Source organism: Artemia sp. Qi Xiang Cuo, chromosome 5 (assembly GCF_049724085.1).
Source record: "Artemia sp. Qi Xiang Cuo chromosome 5, ASM4972408v1, whole genome shotgun sequence".
NCBI classification, from domain to species: domain Eukaryota; kingdom Metazoa; phylum Arthropoda; class Branchiopoda; order Anostraca; family Artemiidae; genus Artemia; species Artemia sp. Qi Xiang Cuo.
Window position 1 is genome coordinate 49,340,621 of NC_142798.1, and position 15,281 is coordinate 49,355,901.

Genomic DNA, 15,281 nt, shown 5'->3' on the forward strand with positions numbered 1-15,281 from the left:
AAGGTATTGCTTGGTTTTAAGGTATCCAAAAAGCTGTAAAGTAAAGTTGTGGGTGAGAAAAGGATGGATGCTTCAACTTGTAAAATTGATTTAGGAGGGACATTATGAAAAGAACTTCCTCTGAAATGCCTTTTGAAAGGTATTGCTTGGTGTTGATGTATCCAAAAAGCTGTAAAGTAAAGTTGTGGGTGAAAAGGATGGATGCTTCAAGTTGTAAAATGGGTTTAGGAGGGAACATTAAGAAAGGAACTTGCTCTGAAATGCCTTTTGAAAAGTATTGCTTAGTGTTGAGGTATCCAAAAAGCCGTAAAGTAAAGTTGTGGGTGAAAAGGATGAATACTTCAAGTTTTAAAATGGGTTTAGGAGGGATATTAAGAAAAGAAGTTGCTCTGAAATACCTTTTGAAAAGTATTGCTTGGTGTGGAGGTATCCAAAAAGCTGTAAAGTAAAGTTGTGGATGAAAAGGATGGATGCTTCAACTTGTAAAATGGGTTTAGGAGGGACATTAAGAAAGGAACTTGCTCTGAAATGCCTTTTGAAAGGTATTACTTGTTGTTGAGGTATCCAAAAAGCTGTAATGTAAAGTTGTGGGTGAAAAGGATGGATGCTTCAACTTGTAAAATGGGTTTAGGAGAGACATTATGAGAAGAACTTGCTCTGAAATGCCTTTTGATAAGTGTGTTGAGGTATCCAAAAAGCTGTAAAGTAATGTTGTGGCTGAAAAGGATGGATGCTTCAAGTTGTAAAATGGGTTTAGGCTGGACATTAAGAAAGGAACTTGTTCTGAAATGCCTTTTGAAAAGTATTGCTTGGTGTTGAGGTATCCAAAAAGCTGTAAAGTAAAGTTGTGTGTGAAAGGGATGGATGCTTCAACTTATAAAATGGGTTTAGAAGGGAACATTAAGAAAGGAACTTGCTCTGAAATGCCTTTTGAAAGTATTTCTTGGTGTTGAGGTATCAAAAAAGCTGTAAAGTAAAGTTGTGGGTGAAAAGGATGGATGCTTCAACTTGTAAAATTGGGTTTAGGAGGGAACATAAAGAAAGGAACTTGCTCTTAAATGCCTTTTGTAAAGTATTGCTTGGTGTTGAGGTATCTAAAGAGCTGTAAAGTAAAGTTGTGGGTGAAAAGGATGGATGCTTCAAGTTGTAGAATGGGTTTAGGAGGGACATTATGAAAAGAACTTGCTCTCAAATGCCTTTTGACAAGTATTGCTTGGTGTTGAGGTATCTAAAAAGCTGTAAAGTAAAGTTCTGAGTGAAAAGGATGGATGCTTCAAGTTTTAAAATGGGTTTAGGAGGGACATTAAGTAAGGAACTTGCTCTGAAATACATTTTGAAAGTATTACTTGGTGTTGAGGTATCCAAAAAGCTGTAAAGTAAAGTTGTGGGTAAAAGGATGGGTGCTTCAGCTTGTAAAATGTGTTTAGGAGGGGCATTATGAAAAGAAATTGCTCTGAAACGCCCTTTGAAAAGTAGGCTATTGCTTGACGTTGAGGTAACCAAAAAGCTGTAAAGTAATGTTTTGCGTGAAAAGGATGGATGGTTCAAGATCTAATATTTGCTTAAGAGGGACACTAAGAAAAGAAGTTGCTCTGAAATGCCTTTTGAAATGTATTGCTTGGTGTTGATATATCCAAAAAGCTGTAAAGTAATGTTGTGGGTGAAAATGATGGATGCTTCAAGTTGTAAAACGGGTTTAGGAGGGACATTAAGAAAGGAAATTGTTCTGAAATGCCGTTTGAAAGGTATAGATTGGTGTTGAGATATCAAGAAAGCTGTAAATTAATGTTGTGGGTGAAAAGGATGGATGCTTCAAGTTGTAAAATGGGTTTAGAAGGGAACATTAAGAAAGGAACTTGCTATGAAATGCCTTTTGAATGTATTGCTTGGTGTTGAGATATCCAAAAAGCTGTAAAGTAAAGTTTTGGGTGAAAATGATGGATGCTTCAAGCTGTATAATGGGTTTAGGAGGGACATTAAGAAAGGAACTTGCTCTGAAATGCCTTTTGAAAGCATTGCTTGGTGTTGAGGTATCCAAAAAGCTGTAAAATAAAGTTGTGGGTGAAAAGGATGGATGCTTCAACTTGTAAAATTGGGTTTAGTAGGGACATAAAGAAAGGAACTTGCTCTGAAATGCCTTTTGAAAAGTATTGCTTGGTGTTGAGGTATCAAAAGAGCTGTAAAGTAAAGTTCTGGGTGAAAAGGATGGATGCTTCAAGTTGTGGAATGGGTTTAGGAGGGACATTATGAAAAGAACTTGCTTTCAAATGCCTTTTGAAAAGTATTGCTCGGTGTTGTGGTATCTAAAAAGCTGTAAAGTAAAGTTCTGAGTGAAAAGGATGGATGCTTCAAGTTTTGAAATGGGTTTAGGAGGGAAATTAAGAAAGGAACTTACTCTGAAATGCCTTTTGAAAGTATTACTTGGTTTTGAGGTATCCAAAAAGCTGTAAAGTAAAGTTGTGGGTGAAAAGGATGGGTACTTCAACTTTTAAAATGTGTTTAGGAGGGACATTATGAAAAGATGTCGCTCTGAAAAGCCTTTTGAAAGGTATTGCTTGGTGTTGAGATATCCAAAAAGCTGTAAAGTAATGTTGTGGGTGAAAAGGATGGACGCTTCAAGTTGTAAAATGGATTTAGAAGGGAAAATTAAGAAAGGAACTTGCTCAGAAATGCCTTTTGAAAGTATTGCTTGGTTTTGCGGTATCCAAAAAGCTGTAAAGTAAAGTTTAGGGTGAAAAGGATGAATGCTTCAAGTTGTAAAATGGATTTAGAAGGGACATTAAGAAAAGAACTTGCTCTGAAATGCCTTTTGAAAAGTATTGCTTGGTGTTAAGGTATCCAAAAAGCTGTAAAGTAAAGGTGAGGGTGAAAACGATGGATGCTTCAAGTTGTAAAATGGGTTTAGGAGGGACATTAAGAAAAGGAACTTGCTCTGAAATGTCTTTTGAAAAGTATTTCTGGGTGTTGAGACATCAAGAGAGCTATAAAGTAAAGTTCTGGGTGGAAAAGGATGGAAGCTTCAACTTTTAAAATAGGTTTAGAAAGGACATTATGAAAAGTAAGTTGCTCCGAAATGCCTTTTGAAAAGTATTGCTTGGTGTTGAGGTATCCAAAAAGCAGTAAAGTAAAGTTGTGGGTGAAAAGGATGGATACTCCAAGGTCTAAAATGGGTTTAGGAGGGACAATCAGAAAGGAACTTGTTCTGAAATGCCTTTTGAAAGGTCTTGCTTGGTGTTGAGGTATCCTAAATGCTGTAAAGTAAAGTTGTGGGTGAAAAAGGATGGATGCTTCAACTTGTAAAATGGGTTTAGGAGGGACATTATGAGAAGAACTTGCTCTGAAATGCCTTTTGAAAGGTACTGCTTGGTGCTGAGGCATCCAAGAAGCTGTAAATTAAAGTTGTGGAAGAAAAGGATGATTTCTTCAAGTAGTAAAATGGGTTTAAGAGGGACATTAAGAACAGAAGTTAATCTGAAAAGCCTTTTGATACGTATGGATTGGTGTTGAAGTATCCAAAAAACTGTAAAGTAAAGTTGTGGTGAAAAGGATGGATTCTTAAACTTGTAAAATGGGTTTAAGAGGGACATTAAGAAAAGAAGTTGCTCTTAAATGCCTTTTGAAAAGTATTGCTTGGTGTTGAGGTATCCAAAAACTTGTAAAGTAAAGTTGTGGGTGAAAAGGATGGGTACTTCAACTTGTAAAATGGGTTTAGGAGGACAAATACACAAATTGAAACACGTGAATTTTGCAATATAAGTGAAAAAAGTATCATTGACTACACAAAGAGCTATGATAAGAGTTAAACTAAATTGTACTGTGCTAATTGTGATCCTGACTTTTCCCTACTTGATCAATACAAAGTGAATGTAAATGATCTACCACCACTAGTTGTCATCGATAATGATGACCATCTAAATGTAGAAGAGGAAGAATAAATCTAAACAAAAAAAAAATTGTTATGTTTGTTCGTAAAATTTGAAGAATGCGAAATATGCGAATATGACCAATATTTAAATTTCTCCAGGGACACAACAGCAACCTTATAAGAAAATCGAAATATATTTTCTTGTGATTATTATCGCTTCTAATCAGCAGTTGTACCAAACCTATCCTGCTCAAGTCATCCTCAGGGCTATACTGTGGTGTTTATTCGCCCCATAGTTTTGTGAATAGGTTTTTTTATAATATTTTTTCAATTCTTTTTTTTTTTTTATTTTTTTTCTTAAAGCTTTTTCAAATAGCAATTTTTTCTAAGTCCTCCAAAAAAAAAACGTCTCCCCAGATCCCAAATCAAAATCAATAGTGCAAGATACCCATCCTGGCTGGTCAAGCACATTATCTGAAAGTTCTAATGATAGCTCCAATTCGGAGAATAGGACAATGATAAATGTAGGTCCTAATGCAACCATAAATGATGATAATGGGTTTCAAGAGGTCCTCTCTAGAAGCTCTAAAAAAGGAAAAAAATCTCCCCAATTAAAAGCATTTCCCCTCTCTCTGCCCAAGATCCTCCCACCAAAAACTTAGGAATCTACCTTAAAATTAATCCCACTACCCTCTTTGAAAAAAAAATGATCTCTGCAATAAGAGTTACAATTTTTAAATTGATAAAATAAATATTCTCTCTTAATATTAACCGTGATGGATATCTGCTAATAGCTGTAGAAGATCAGAGATCAGCAAATACAATAATTAACCTAAAATCCCTTCTGAATACCCCAATTATTGCATCTAATTGGATCCCAAAACAATCACCAACAAAAATTGTGGTTTATAATGTTCCCCCAGAGATATCCACTCAGGAGTTAAAAGAAGGCCTCTCAGATAGGGCTGGAAACACAATCCCAGTTGAGGATGTTACCCAACTTGGAAAACCTAACTCTAATGGCCTAAGAACTAGTAGATCCTTCTTATTCACACTGAAGGATAAAATTGATATCCCAGAAAAATTGTTCCTATTTGGGCACATCAAACCACACAAGGAATACAAAACTAAGCCTATCCAGGGTCAGAAGTGTTTCAAACTGGGAAACACGACAAACAAATGCAATGAAATTCTCCAAGAGTCTAGTAATTGTAAAGCTCTCCATCATAAAGAGCTGATAACTTGCAACAACACTCAGCCTACATGCATCAATTGCAAAGGCCCACATGAATCTCCAAATAAATCATTATGCCCTGCATACACGACACGAGCTCTCACACTCCAAATATCAACAGAGAAGGCCCTCCCAGGCCCCTTTTCAGCAATGGAAGCAAATGCTGCCCAACAGTACCAAATACATACTATAATGAGACCACCAAACATTCCCAAATCATACAACCCCCATGCATCTAGTGTCCTGTCAAAGGCACCATTTTTTAATCCCCCTAGCGCCAAGCCGTCACATAAAGACTCACGACGCCAACACGTCTCCTGTTCTAGTGAGCTCAGGTCATCCTGGCCCCCCCTCCCAAGAAGAAACAAACCAGAAATACTACCAGGAATCAATCCCTTAACTAACAAACAAGATGTACAACCAAAAATGTAATCCCCAAATATTTGCTTATTCATTTTAAACTGTAGGCCTAATGCAGTACAGGCCATGAACATGCATCAACTACAGAAAGCAAAAATTATTGCAGAATTGGCAAAAATATACATCCCTGATGATATGCCCATTCAAGCAAAAAAAGATCTTGGTTTACTTTTAACAAAGCTGAACATTGATACACAGTCATATGAAGAATAAATCAACAACACAGCATATATCAATACTCCAAGGGAATGTAAGATCACTCACAGAAAATAAGCTAAATGAACTAATATCATTTATGAATAATAATTCCATTAATATTGCTTGCCTCCAGGAAACTCATTTAACCCAAAATCAACAAATTAAGTCTCCGGGATATACTATCCTTAGAAAGGATAGATCTTCAGAGAGAAAAGGAGGTGGGGTAGCTTTATTAGTTAATAATAATATAAAATTTTGTGGCATAAATTTTCCTGATTTTGAAAATGATGTTGATGTAATTGGTATCAGTGTTTGGCTGAATAATTTAAAAACCTACATAATCAGCTTTTATAACCCTAATGGCCAAACTACAGATGCCAAGGATTTCTTTAATTATATAAATAATTCTAATATGTTAAAAAATATCATTATTTGTGGTGATTTCAATGCCCACAGCCTTTTGTGGGGGAATAAACCAGCAAATAAAGCTGGTAAATTCATTGAGCATACGACTTCAAATAATAATGAATTAGCTGTTGCTACCCCTCACAACCTGAACACATATTTCAACCCCAAAAGTGGCAGATTCTCCACAATTGTCTTACAAATTGTGTCATTAAATTTTTCGAACAAAATTTACATAAATAAAATTGATAGTCTATGTACTGACCACTTTGCTATAGTTTGCTCTCTAAATGAACCTGCTGAAACTTTATCTCATACCTCCAAATATATCAACACTAAAGCAGATTGGTCTATGTTCCAAATTAAGCTAAATGATGAAATTACAAGTTTCACCCAAAGTTCATGCATTTCTAACACAACAGTTGACACACATGCTGAAGCCTTGACATCTTTACTAATAAATACAGCTAATCTTGCTATCCCCAAGACAACAACTAAGAAAAAATTCACTAAACAAATTCCTAAAGCATGGTGGACAAATGAGTGCCTAAATAAGTGGAGGATAAAAAAGGCATCTAGGACAGAATTCTTAAGAAAACCATCACCTTCTACATATTAGAAAAAATTAAAAGCAGAATCCAATCTAAAAAGGACTATAATAGATGCTAAATATAAATACTGGAATAATTTTGCAAATAATCTCTCCAGAGAAACGCATGAGCCAATTATACATAAAGTCATAAGCCAAATCTGTGGGAAAAAGACTTCCCCCAACCCACTCCTGTATGAGCTTTTACATAATAATACCCATTATGACAATGATAATGAAAAAGCTAACCTATTTGCAACTCTTTTTGTTAATAAGCTAACATCAAATAATCAAAGCAAACTTTCTACAATTCCCATGAACCCAAGTTACCAACCAAACCCAGGATCCGAGTACATAACCAATCCATTTTCAATCCAGGAATTGAATAATGCAATACATCAGATTAGGACCAAAACTAGCAACAGATATGACAATATTCACCCTACATGGATAAAGAATCTCACACCTTCATACAAACAAGAACTGCTAAATTGTTATAATCACGCTTGGGCATCTTTTAGGTTCCCCAATATATGGAAATGTTCGTCCCTCCTACCAATCCTAAAGAAAAATGAACCAAAATATAACCCTGAGTCTTATAGGCCCATAATGATTACACCTGTGATGGGGAAAATAATGGAGAAAATGATTTATCACAGACTCCTCTGGTTTGTTTAAAAGAATAATCTGATCCCACACACTCAAGCTGGATTCAGGAAATACAACTCCTCAACAGATGCTTTCATTTTGCTAACAAATGCAATATATGAATTTTTCTCAAAAAATAATATCCTAGTGGCCTCTTTCCTAGATTTTGAAGGGGCATATGACAATGTGAACTACCAAATCCTTTTAAATAAACTTGCAAGCCTTGGATTACCTCCCAAGCTAGTATCTTTTATTAAATCCTTCATAGAAGTGCGGAGTTTCATTGTTTGTGTTGGTTCAGCCTCTTCACCCCAAAAGATAATATCCAAAGGCCTACCTCCGGGAGCAGTCCTCAGTTGCCTCCTATTTGCCCTATATCTCTGGGACATGAACCTACCCCACACAAATCTACAACATGCTGATGATCTAGTGCTATGGTTATCTGGCAACACCTTTGAGGTAGCACAATCAAATATACAAAAGTCACTTTTCTAGTTTGAAAAATTCTCTCAACATTCAGATTTACCCATTGCACCCACCAAGTCAAAAATAATCAAATTTCACCGGTAGCGAAACCATGTTAATGCAAAACTAACTCTAAATAAAACAACTATTCGAGAAGATAATAATATTAATTACCTAGGTCTCATGCTTGACTAAAAACTTAATTTCCACCTCCATATTTCAAACACAATAAAAAAAATGCTATAGAAAAGCAAATATACTAAAAAGACTTCTTTCCACACCCTGGGGCTGTAAAGAGAAAACCTTACTCCAGTTTTATAAATCACATATAAGACCCCATATTGACTATGGGCTCATCGTCTATGATGAATGTGCAAAGACCCAGATACAAAAATTGAAACAACACAAAATGATATAATACGTCTCATATTTGGTCTTAGGAAACCCACAAGCACCAAGTTTCTGCTTATGGAGAGTGGATTAACAACAATAAGGGAGAGACGTAGCTTTCTCTTGATAAAACATCTTACAAAAATTGAATCAAATAGCTCACACACATTACATAACTGGTTAAGAAATCCAGCCATGTATAGAGGTATTGCAGATGAGTATGCCAATATTCAAAAGAAGTTCCCTGTACCAGCAAAGTCTATTGCACCTACTTTCCCCCAATCCCCTCCATGGAATTGGTCATCTCCCATAATAAATACTGAATTTTCAAAATGGAATAAAGATTTAACCCCCATTGCTTTTGTTCAGAAAAAATTTGCAGAACTTAATACAATTACCTATAAAAATCACTTCCAAATGTTTGTTGATGGGTCAAAAATAAATGAGAAGGTTGCAAGTGGTGTTTTCCTTCCTCACCTGAAAATTGCAATGGGAGAGAGATTATTTAATAATTTATCTATAATGTTTGCTGAGTTAAATGCCATAATCATGGCATTAGAACACCTTAAGCAAAACCAGCCTTTGATTAAAAAATTCAAATAATATTATCATCTATTCCGACTCTTTATCAAGCCTTGAGTTGCTGGCCTCAGCTCCTCAATATAAGTTGGATATTGACACTTATCATTGTCTCAGTATTATTGATAATCTTGCTTCAAGTGGCATAAACACTTGCTTTCAGTACAGTCCTAGCCACTCTGGCATAAGTGGTAATCATCAGGTTGATGAAATAGCAAAAAATGCTATAAATATTGACCAGCCAAGTGGGAGACCAATCCCAATTAGAGATATTTACCGATGGAGGCTATCAGATATTAATATTAATAAGATTAATCCTATCCTTTCCCCCTTTCCCAATAAGTATCTTTCTAAAATTTATCATAGAATTCGTTCAGGAACAAATGGACTAAATTTCCTGGCATTCTCATATAAGATTTCTAATTCAAGTGGTTCAATTCCCCTGTCCCCTCTTTGCAGGCATTGTAATATGAATAATGAAACAATTGACCATTGCCTATTTGAATGTAATATGCTGACGTCTGCACAACATACCTTGCTTTCTAAACTGTTAAAATACTTCAAACACCACAAAATCCCACTATCAGTCAAGAGCCTAGCCAACTATACCTGCACAAAGAGCATAGAAATCGACATCTATCATCTTATATTTGAACTCCTAGAGTCGAAAGATCTGCTGAAAGATATCTGAATATATCTTATAAATATCAGGCAATCAAGCCAGTAGCTCTGTAGCCCACAGAGTGAAGCAGAAGGAAAAGGGCTAAATAGTTTTACTGAAAAGCCCGCCTGCTGTTAAATAGAAGAAGAAAGACAATTTTCTTGTGTACATACATGTTTTATTAATAAACAAATTTACAAACATTATTAGAACACTTTATTTGTAGGACACTGAAATCAATATTATACAAATGGGAGAGAATATTTTCCACTATGAAATCATTCAGACGAGAGTTGTCCTCATAAATACTCAGAAACTGCTTGTAGGTATAGCCACGGCATCGGAAAACAAAATACAATAGTGCATGAAAGCCACAGCTTTTAGTCGTCAAATCTTGCACTCTATTCTGGTTTTGAACAATAGATTTCTTCTTGCTTTCAATATAGGTTTTAATATGGTGAACATAGAATGTATATGGGTATCCGAGAGGATCGAAAAATTCTATAGTCTTCGCTGTTTGAAAGATGCACAACCAGTTACCAGTATTTCTTATATTCGACGGATTACTGTTAATAATGATAATGGTATGAGTATCACCTTGAATTTTGTCAAGGAAATCCGAGGGTAGACAATAGGATTTGTATTTGGACATGAATGAATCCAAGTTAAATACATCAACTATTTGATTCGTGTTCATGGTGCCAAGTCTGGTAGAACACTACCGTCGGGAGTGATCTCCCAACAAGTTTCAAATTGACATAGTGATATTAACGTAATGCTTTCAGTCAAGGCATCGGCAAATGTGCACTCTAAACGTACACTCCCTGTTCTAACAACGGTCAAATCTTGAGTGCCAGACAAGTCTAAAACAATTACACAATGAGTTTCTGAAAACATTGAATCAGTTATTCCATTTTCAAATTGTTGTGAATCATGATCCAGTGATTGCATAGTCAATTCGTACAGAGTTCTGTAGGATTGGTTATCAAATGATACATTATACAAACAAACTCCATTCACTTTGCACACAAGACTGGACAAACCAAAAAAGTTAAAATCATGGGGGGATGTGGTCCAAGACCCAACGGCACTAGCACTCTTGACAAAGGCCAATGCGAGTTTCGAGGGGATTTCCTCACTTATAAATGATGAATCAGTATAACTACGAGAACCTGTAGCAATGTGACGTTGATTGGTAACTGTATGAGGAACGAGCAGTTTGATATTGTTCCCGTTGGGTCTCAGTTTTTCCACTACCAATACAACAGAGCTCATGACCTGTTGTTTTCGCACATGAAGTACTGCTGAAGTGAAATTGACAGTTGCATCAGGTGCTGCAGCAATTGTTTTTCTCAAAATAAAATTACGTGGAGCAAGTTGTAAATTTATGTCAATCTTAACGTTGAATGGCAACCATTGGGAAATATTAAATATTTCATGATTTAATTTACCAGTCAAATGATACTCCTTGGCCACTGCTGTAGTCAGCTCACCATCAGTGTCGACATTCAATCTATATTATTAGCCCTTTGCCTGACCTCTCAATTCGTTGTATGATTTTGGTGTCATCAACATAAATGGTATATAGCTTGCATAGTTTCACAAATTACTGCTAGTGCTCACCAATGTTCCATTAATGCACACATTAATTTGTCTGAACAAGTTGTGTAGAATACAGTTTTCATAGGATAGACCATCGATAGCGCTAGGCGTTTGATTGTCAGACTTTTTTTTCACCGCAGCATTTATATCAACAAATGTGGATGATAAATCAATTAAATTATCTTCATTGCAAAATATTTGAAAGTATATATTTTCGGACAAGGGTTGTTGAGGATGAAATCGTTCATAGTAACCATGTTTGACACTTCATCAACATTTTCAGCATTGAATAGATTTAACGATGAAGTAATCGATGGTTGTGATTTTTTATGAAGGATATAAGTGATCTTATGAGAAAAAATCTTGTTTTGATTTAACAATCTTTTTCTTCTTCTTTTTCTTGATGCTTTTTCTTTTCAAAACTGTTGTTGTTGATGGCTTACGCTTCTCACCTGGATGGAGACTGATGAGTGAATGGCTACCACTCATCCTTTTTAAACCTTTCCCATTTTGTTGAGATTTTAATTGTTCGCCAACAGCTCTTGCTGAAGATCTAATATTTTCCTTAAGACTGTCCTTGGAATTTTTACCCGAACTCCAGTCCTGTAGGGTTAAGCCAGCAAAATGTGTTGCAGCTGGTACAAAATATTTCTTGGCAAGGGGTAGTGCAGATCGAAATAGCCTAGCAAACCACCTACCAAGACCATAGCCAGACATTGTAGTACGCCCCTTGCAATAGTCCAATCAATGGCCTATTTGATGAGGAGTCAGAGCAGTAGCATAACAATTAATGTCAGGACAAACAAATGGGATTCTTCTACTATCTTGAACGACAGGTCGTAAATGACATATAATAACACACAAAATCTTTGTTACAGCTAAAAGATCTGCGAGTTCAGTTCTTAGTTTTAACTGACAGAGTTCCAAATAAGAAGTGTTTACAGGAACGTATTGGAGGTGTCTTATATTGCAGTGACCAACATTATTTTCTGTACTTTCTCTTTATAGAACACGTAAAAGGGGGACATTGGAGTTAACAACACTGGAGGATTCCACAAACGAACTGTAGATAAATATACAACGGTTCGAGGAGAAACTGGGTGCATAGTCTGCATAGATAACATGGTCATTGCCATTGAAATTTTTCTGTCTTAATAATACGGTTGTTAAAACCGAGAACCTCACGTAAATTCTCATTGAGGAAAATTCTTTCATTTTCAAATGGATTGGTAATATAAATCTCCTTTGTTCCGTCGAATAAATGAAAGTGAAACCACCTTTTTTTCGACTTGCAATTTTTTGTTGATAACCCAATACAAGTTATGCATATTATTATATTCCCTGTAGAGTATGGTATCAATAGGGTTATCATCAGAATCAAAATTTGCCATTGCACCTTCATCACCGAATTCAAAAGGTCGTATTTTAATATCATATGAGATCTCCTGTCTTAGAACATCATATGTATTCTTGATAATACAATCGACGAGAGCAACTAAAATTAATGGTAGGGGAGAGTTTAGTCCAAAAATCACTTGTTCTGTTCAAATCGTTATAGAGAGGATCGGAAACATTGGACATGAATGTCACATAGAAATCATAGGATATTGTGTAAGTCTTCAACACCTATCCAAGAATCAAATTCAAAGTTGTACCAAAGCCAGCGAACCAACAACTGTTTCTTACTGCCCTGCGTTCGAGTTTTTAATACTTTTTCAGTTTCATAAATACTTTTTCACTATCTTTAACTTTTTGCAATTCAAGGTCATAAAATCCCCCCCAAAATCTCATCATCTTTGCTATCTCGTAGTCGACAGGTCACAGGACTAGTCTCTAGAGCTTTTGACACTTTAAAAAGTTCAGTAGACCATAGGTAATTCCCTTTTTCAAAAATATTACTTGACCGAGTGATTCGAACCCAATCACCCACAATCAATTTGCTTTTTATTCCATCTTCATTTCTAGAAGAATATTGTTTGACAAAAATGTCAAGTGTATTGTTATCATTGTAATGAGCTTCAAAAGGACTAAGATTGGACAGGGTATGATGAGGACGTTTATAGTAAACTTGCATAATTTTATCCAAATCATGAATAAAGACAGCAGTGTTTTTGAGTGTAAAATATCTGGAAATGAGAAGACAAATGGTTCTAATCAATCGTTCAGCCAATGCAGCCTTGATTGGACTATGATTATGATATAACCGTGTATCATATTTTAGTAGAATTTTCTTCGCATGTGGATTGACAAATTCACTTCCTCGATCCGTCTGTATTTTTTTATAGGAATCTCGATCAAGTATTGTTTCTAGAGGAATTGCAATCTTTTCTCCACGCGTAGATTTCAGTGGAATGGCATAGGAGTAGCGATTAAAAATACTAATTGCAAATAGAGTGTACGTGTATGTTTTCTTGTTTTATCGTTGCAATTCATCAAAAGTCATCAGATCAGCTTGCATGATTTGCAGAGGGTAGAATGCCTTAGTTTTCCGATATTGATTAGTGCGAAGTCGGCGATTTCGGTGTGTGTAGCTAGATTCATTTTGAAGATATTCTTTTGCTACACAATGTTGAACATTAGAGAATTGAGTAAGTGTACTGGGAGCGCTAAGACTCTCCATCTCACGAACATTTGCATAAATACGTTTAGTTTCATCCATTTTGCATGTAAATGTGTACCACCACCTCGTCCACTGCTACCCTTTTGTATACTAACAGAGGTGTTGGCGGTTATCGTGGAAGGATGATTTTTTCTACTCTCTAAAGTTGAATCATTGCTGCTTTTGCAATTGGATTTAGGTGTACTTGTTAGCATTAAGGTCTTGAAATCATTTTTTTCAGAATCATCATCCTCCTCATTATTTAATGATGTCAAATCTTTTAAAACTTTTCCGTTGATCACAACTGTTTTGAGAAAGTTCGATGTGTGTAAATATTTCTAGAGATTTGTGTCAATGGATAGTTTTCTTGCGATTTGAGACAAAATCAGTTATTAGATCAATGAGATTGCAAGTGTTGCTACCTAGAGTGATTTGATGATTTGTAGCATCAATTTTAATATCACTGCTTTCACTCAAATATTTTAACAATCTTTTACCCTGTTCCCGATAGGAAACTGGTAATAAATCTAATACTTTTGATAAGTGGTCTTCGAGAGGCAGTAGTGGTGGTGATGCAGATGATTTTGAAATATTTGACTCTTGCATCTTATCTGCAACATTCACAACACTAATGGTTTTTCTTTGTCAACACGACGAAGTGCCATTTGAAAAATTGAAAGTTTCTGATCATCAGGTATGCTCTTATCATTAAGGAGATCTGTGAGATTACCCTCAAAAGTTTGCAGTGGAGACAGGGTTTCATGAATTGCAGTCAATTTATGGGGTTTGGCCATATTTTCCAACACAGTTAAGAATGAGACGGAGAAAGAAGAAGATTGCTAACAATACCGGCAATAATTGGCAATAAAACTGTTAAAAACCTTCCCCTGCCTGAACTAAGTGTTTTCTTTTCTGTTTTGACTGGTTTTTCTCTTGGACAGTGCACGAAAGATGAATTGATGTTGTCTAGTCTGCTTCTTAATAGCATCTGGTAGTTGAATATTGCCTGCATTTAAATTTAAAGACAGCTCGGAAATAAGTGTAATAAACCCTAGATCTACATTGTTCAACATGACCTTCCTAAGCCATGGTTTTGAACTACTCAAAACAGAGAAAAAGTGTCTATTGTGATGTAACTTCTTCAACGTCACAGTTTCAACTAATATCTTTTCCTATCACTCACCGGCAGATATACTGTTCTCTCACGATCGAATATATTACTAATAACACGTAGTTCTTCAGTTTGATTAAGGTCAATTACAATGTACCAATATGGTTTGCTTGTAGCCTGATTGTAAGCTGACAACAGGAATTTTGGTTGACCCGGATAAACTTGTTTGTTTAATGTTATGAGGGAACTTGAGTCACTAACAACTTTGTACACAATTTAATGAGTACAGTTCAATGCAAGAGTTCGCATACATTTACTCTGATGAAAGACATTGTATAGAACAATGGTGACAGATATTTTTTCATGATGGGAACGTACTGTGAACAATTGGATCATTTCCTCAGACCATTGCTCTATTGATTCGACTAAATCGTCAATAATAAGCCAAGAATTTGGTTCAATTGAATTGAACACAACATCCAATCCCTTGATGAATTTAATTTGAGGTTCAATAG

General features: G+C 35.7%; 1 protein-coding gene across 2 annotated transcripts in view; it reads right to left on the reverse strand.

The window, feature by feature from the left end:
- LOC148952220 (DNA repair protein RAD51 homolog 3-like) overlaps positions 1-15,281 on the reverse strand; it is a 173,058-nt gene that overhangs the window by 29,842 nt on the left and 127,935 nt on the right. The gene's annotated exons all lie outside the window — the stretch shown is intronic.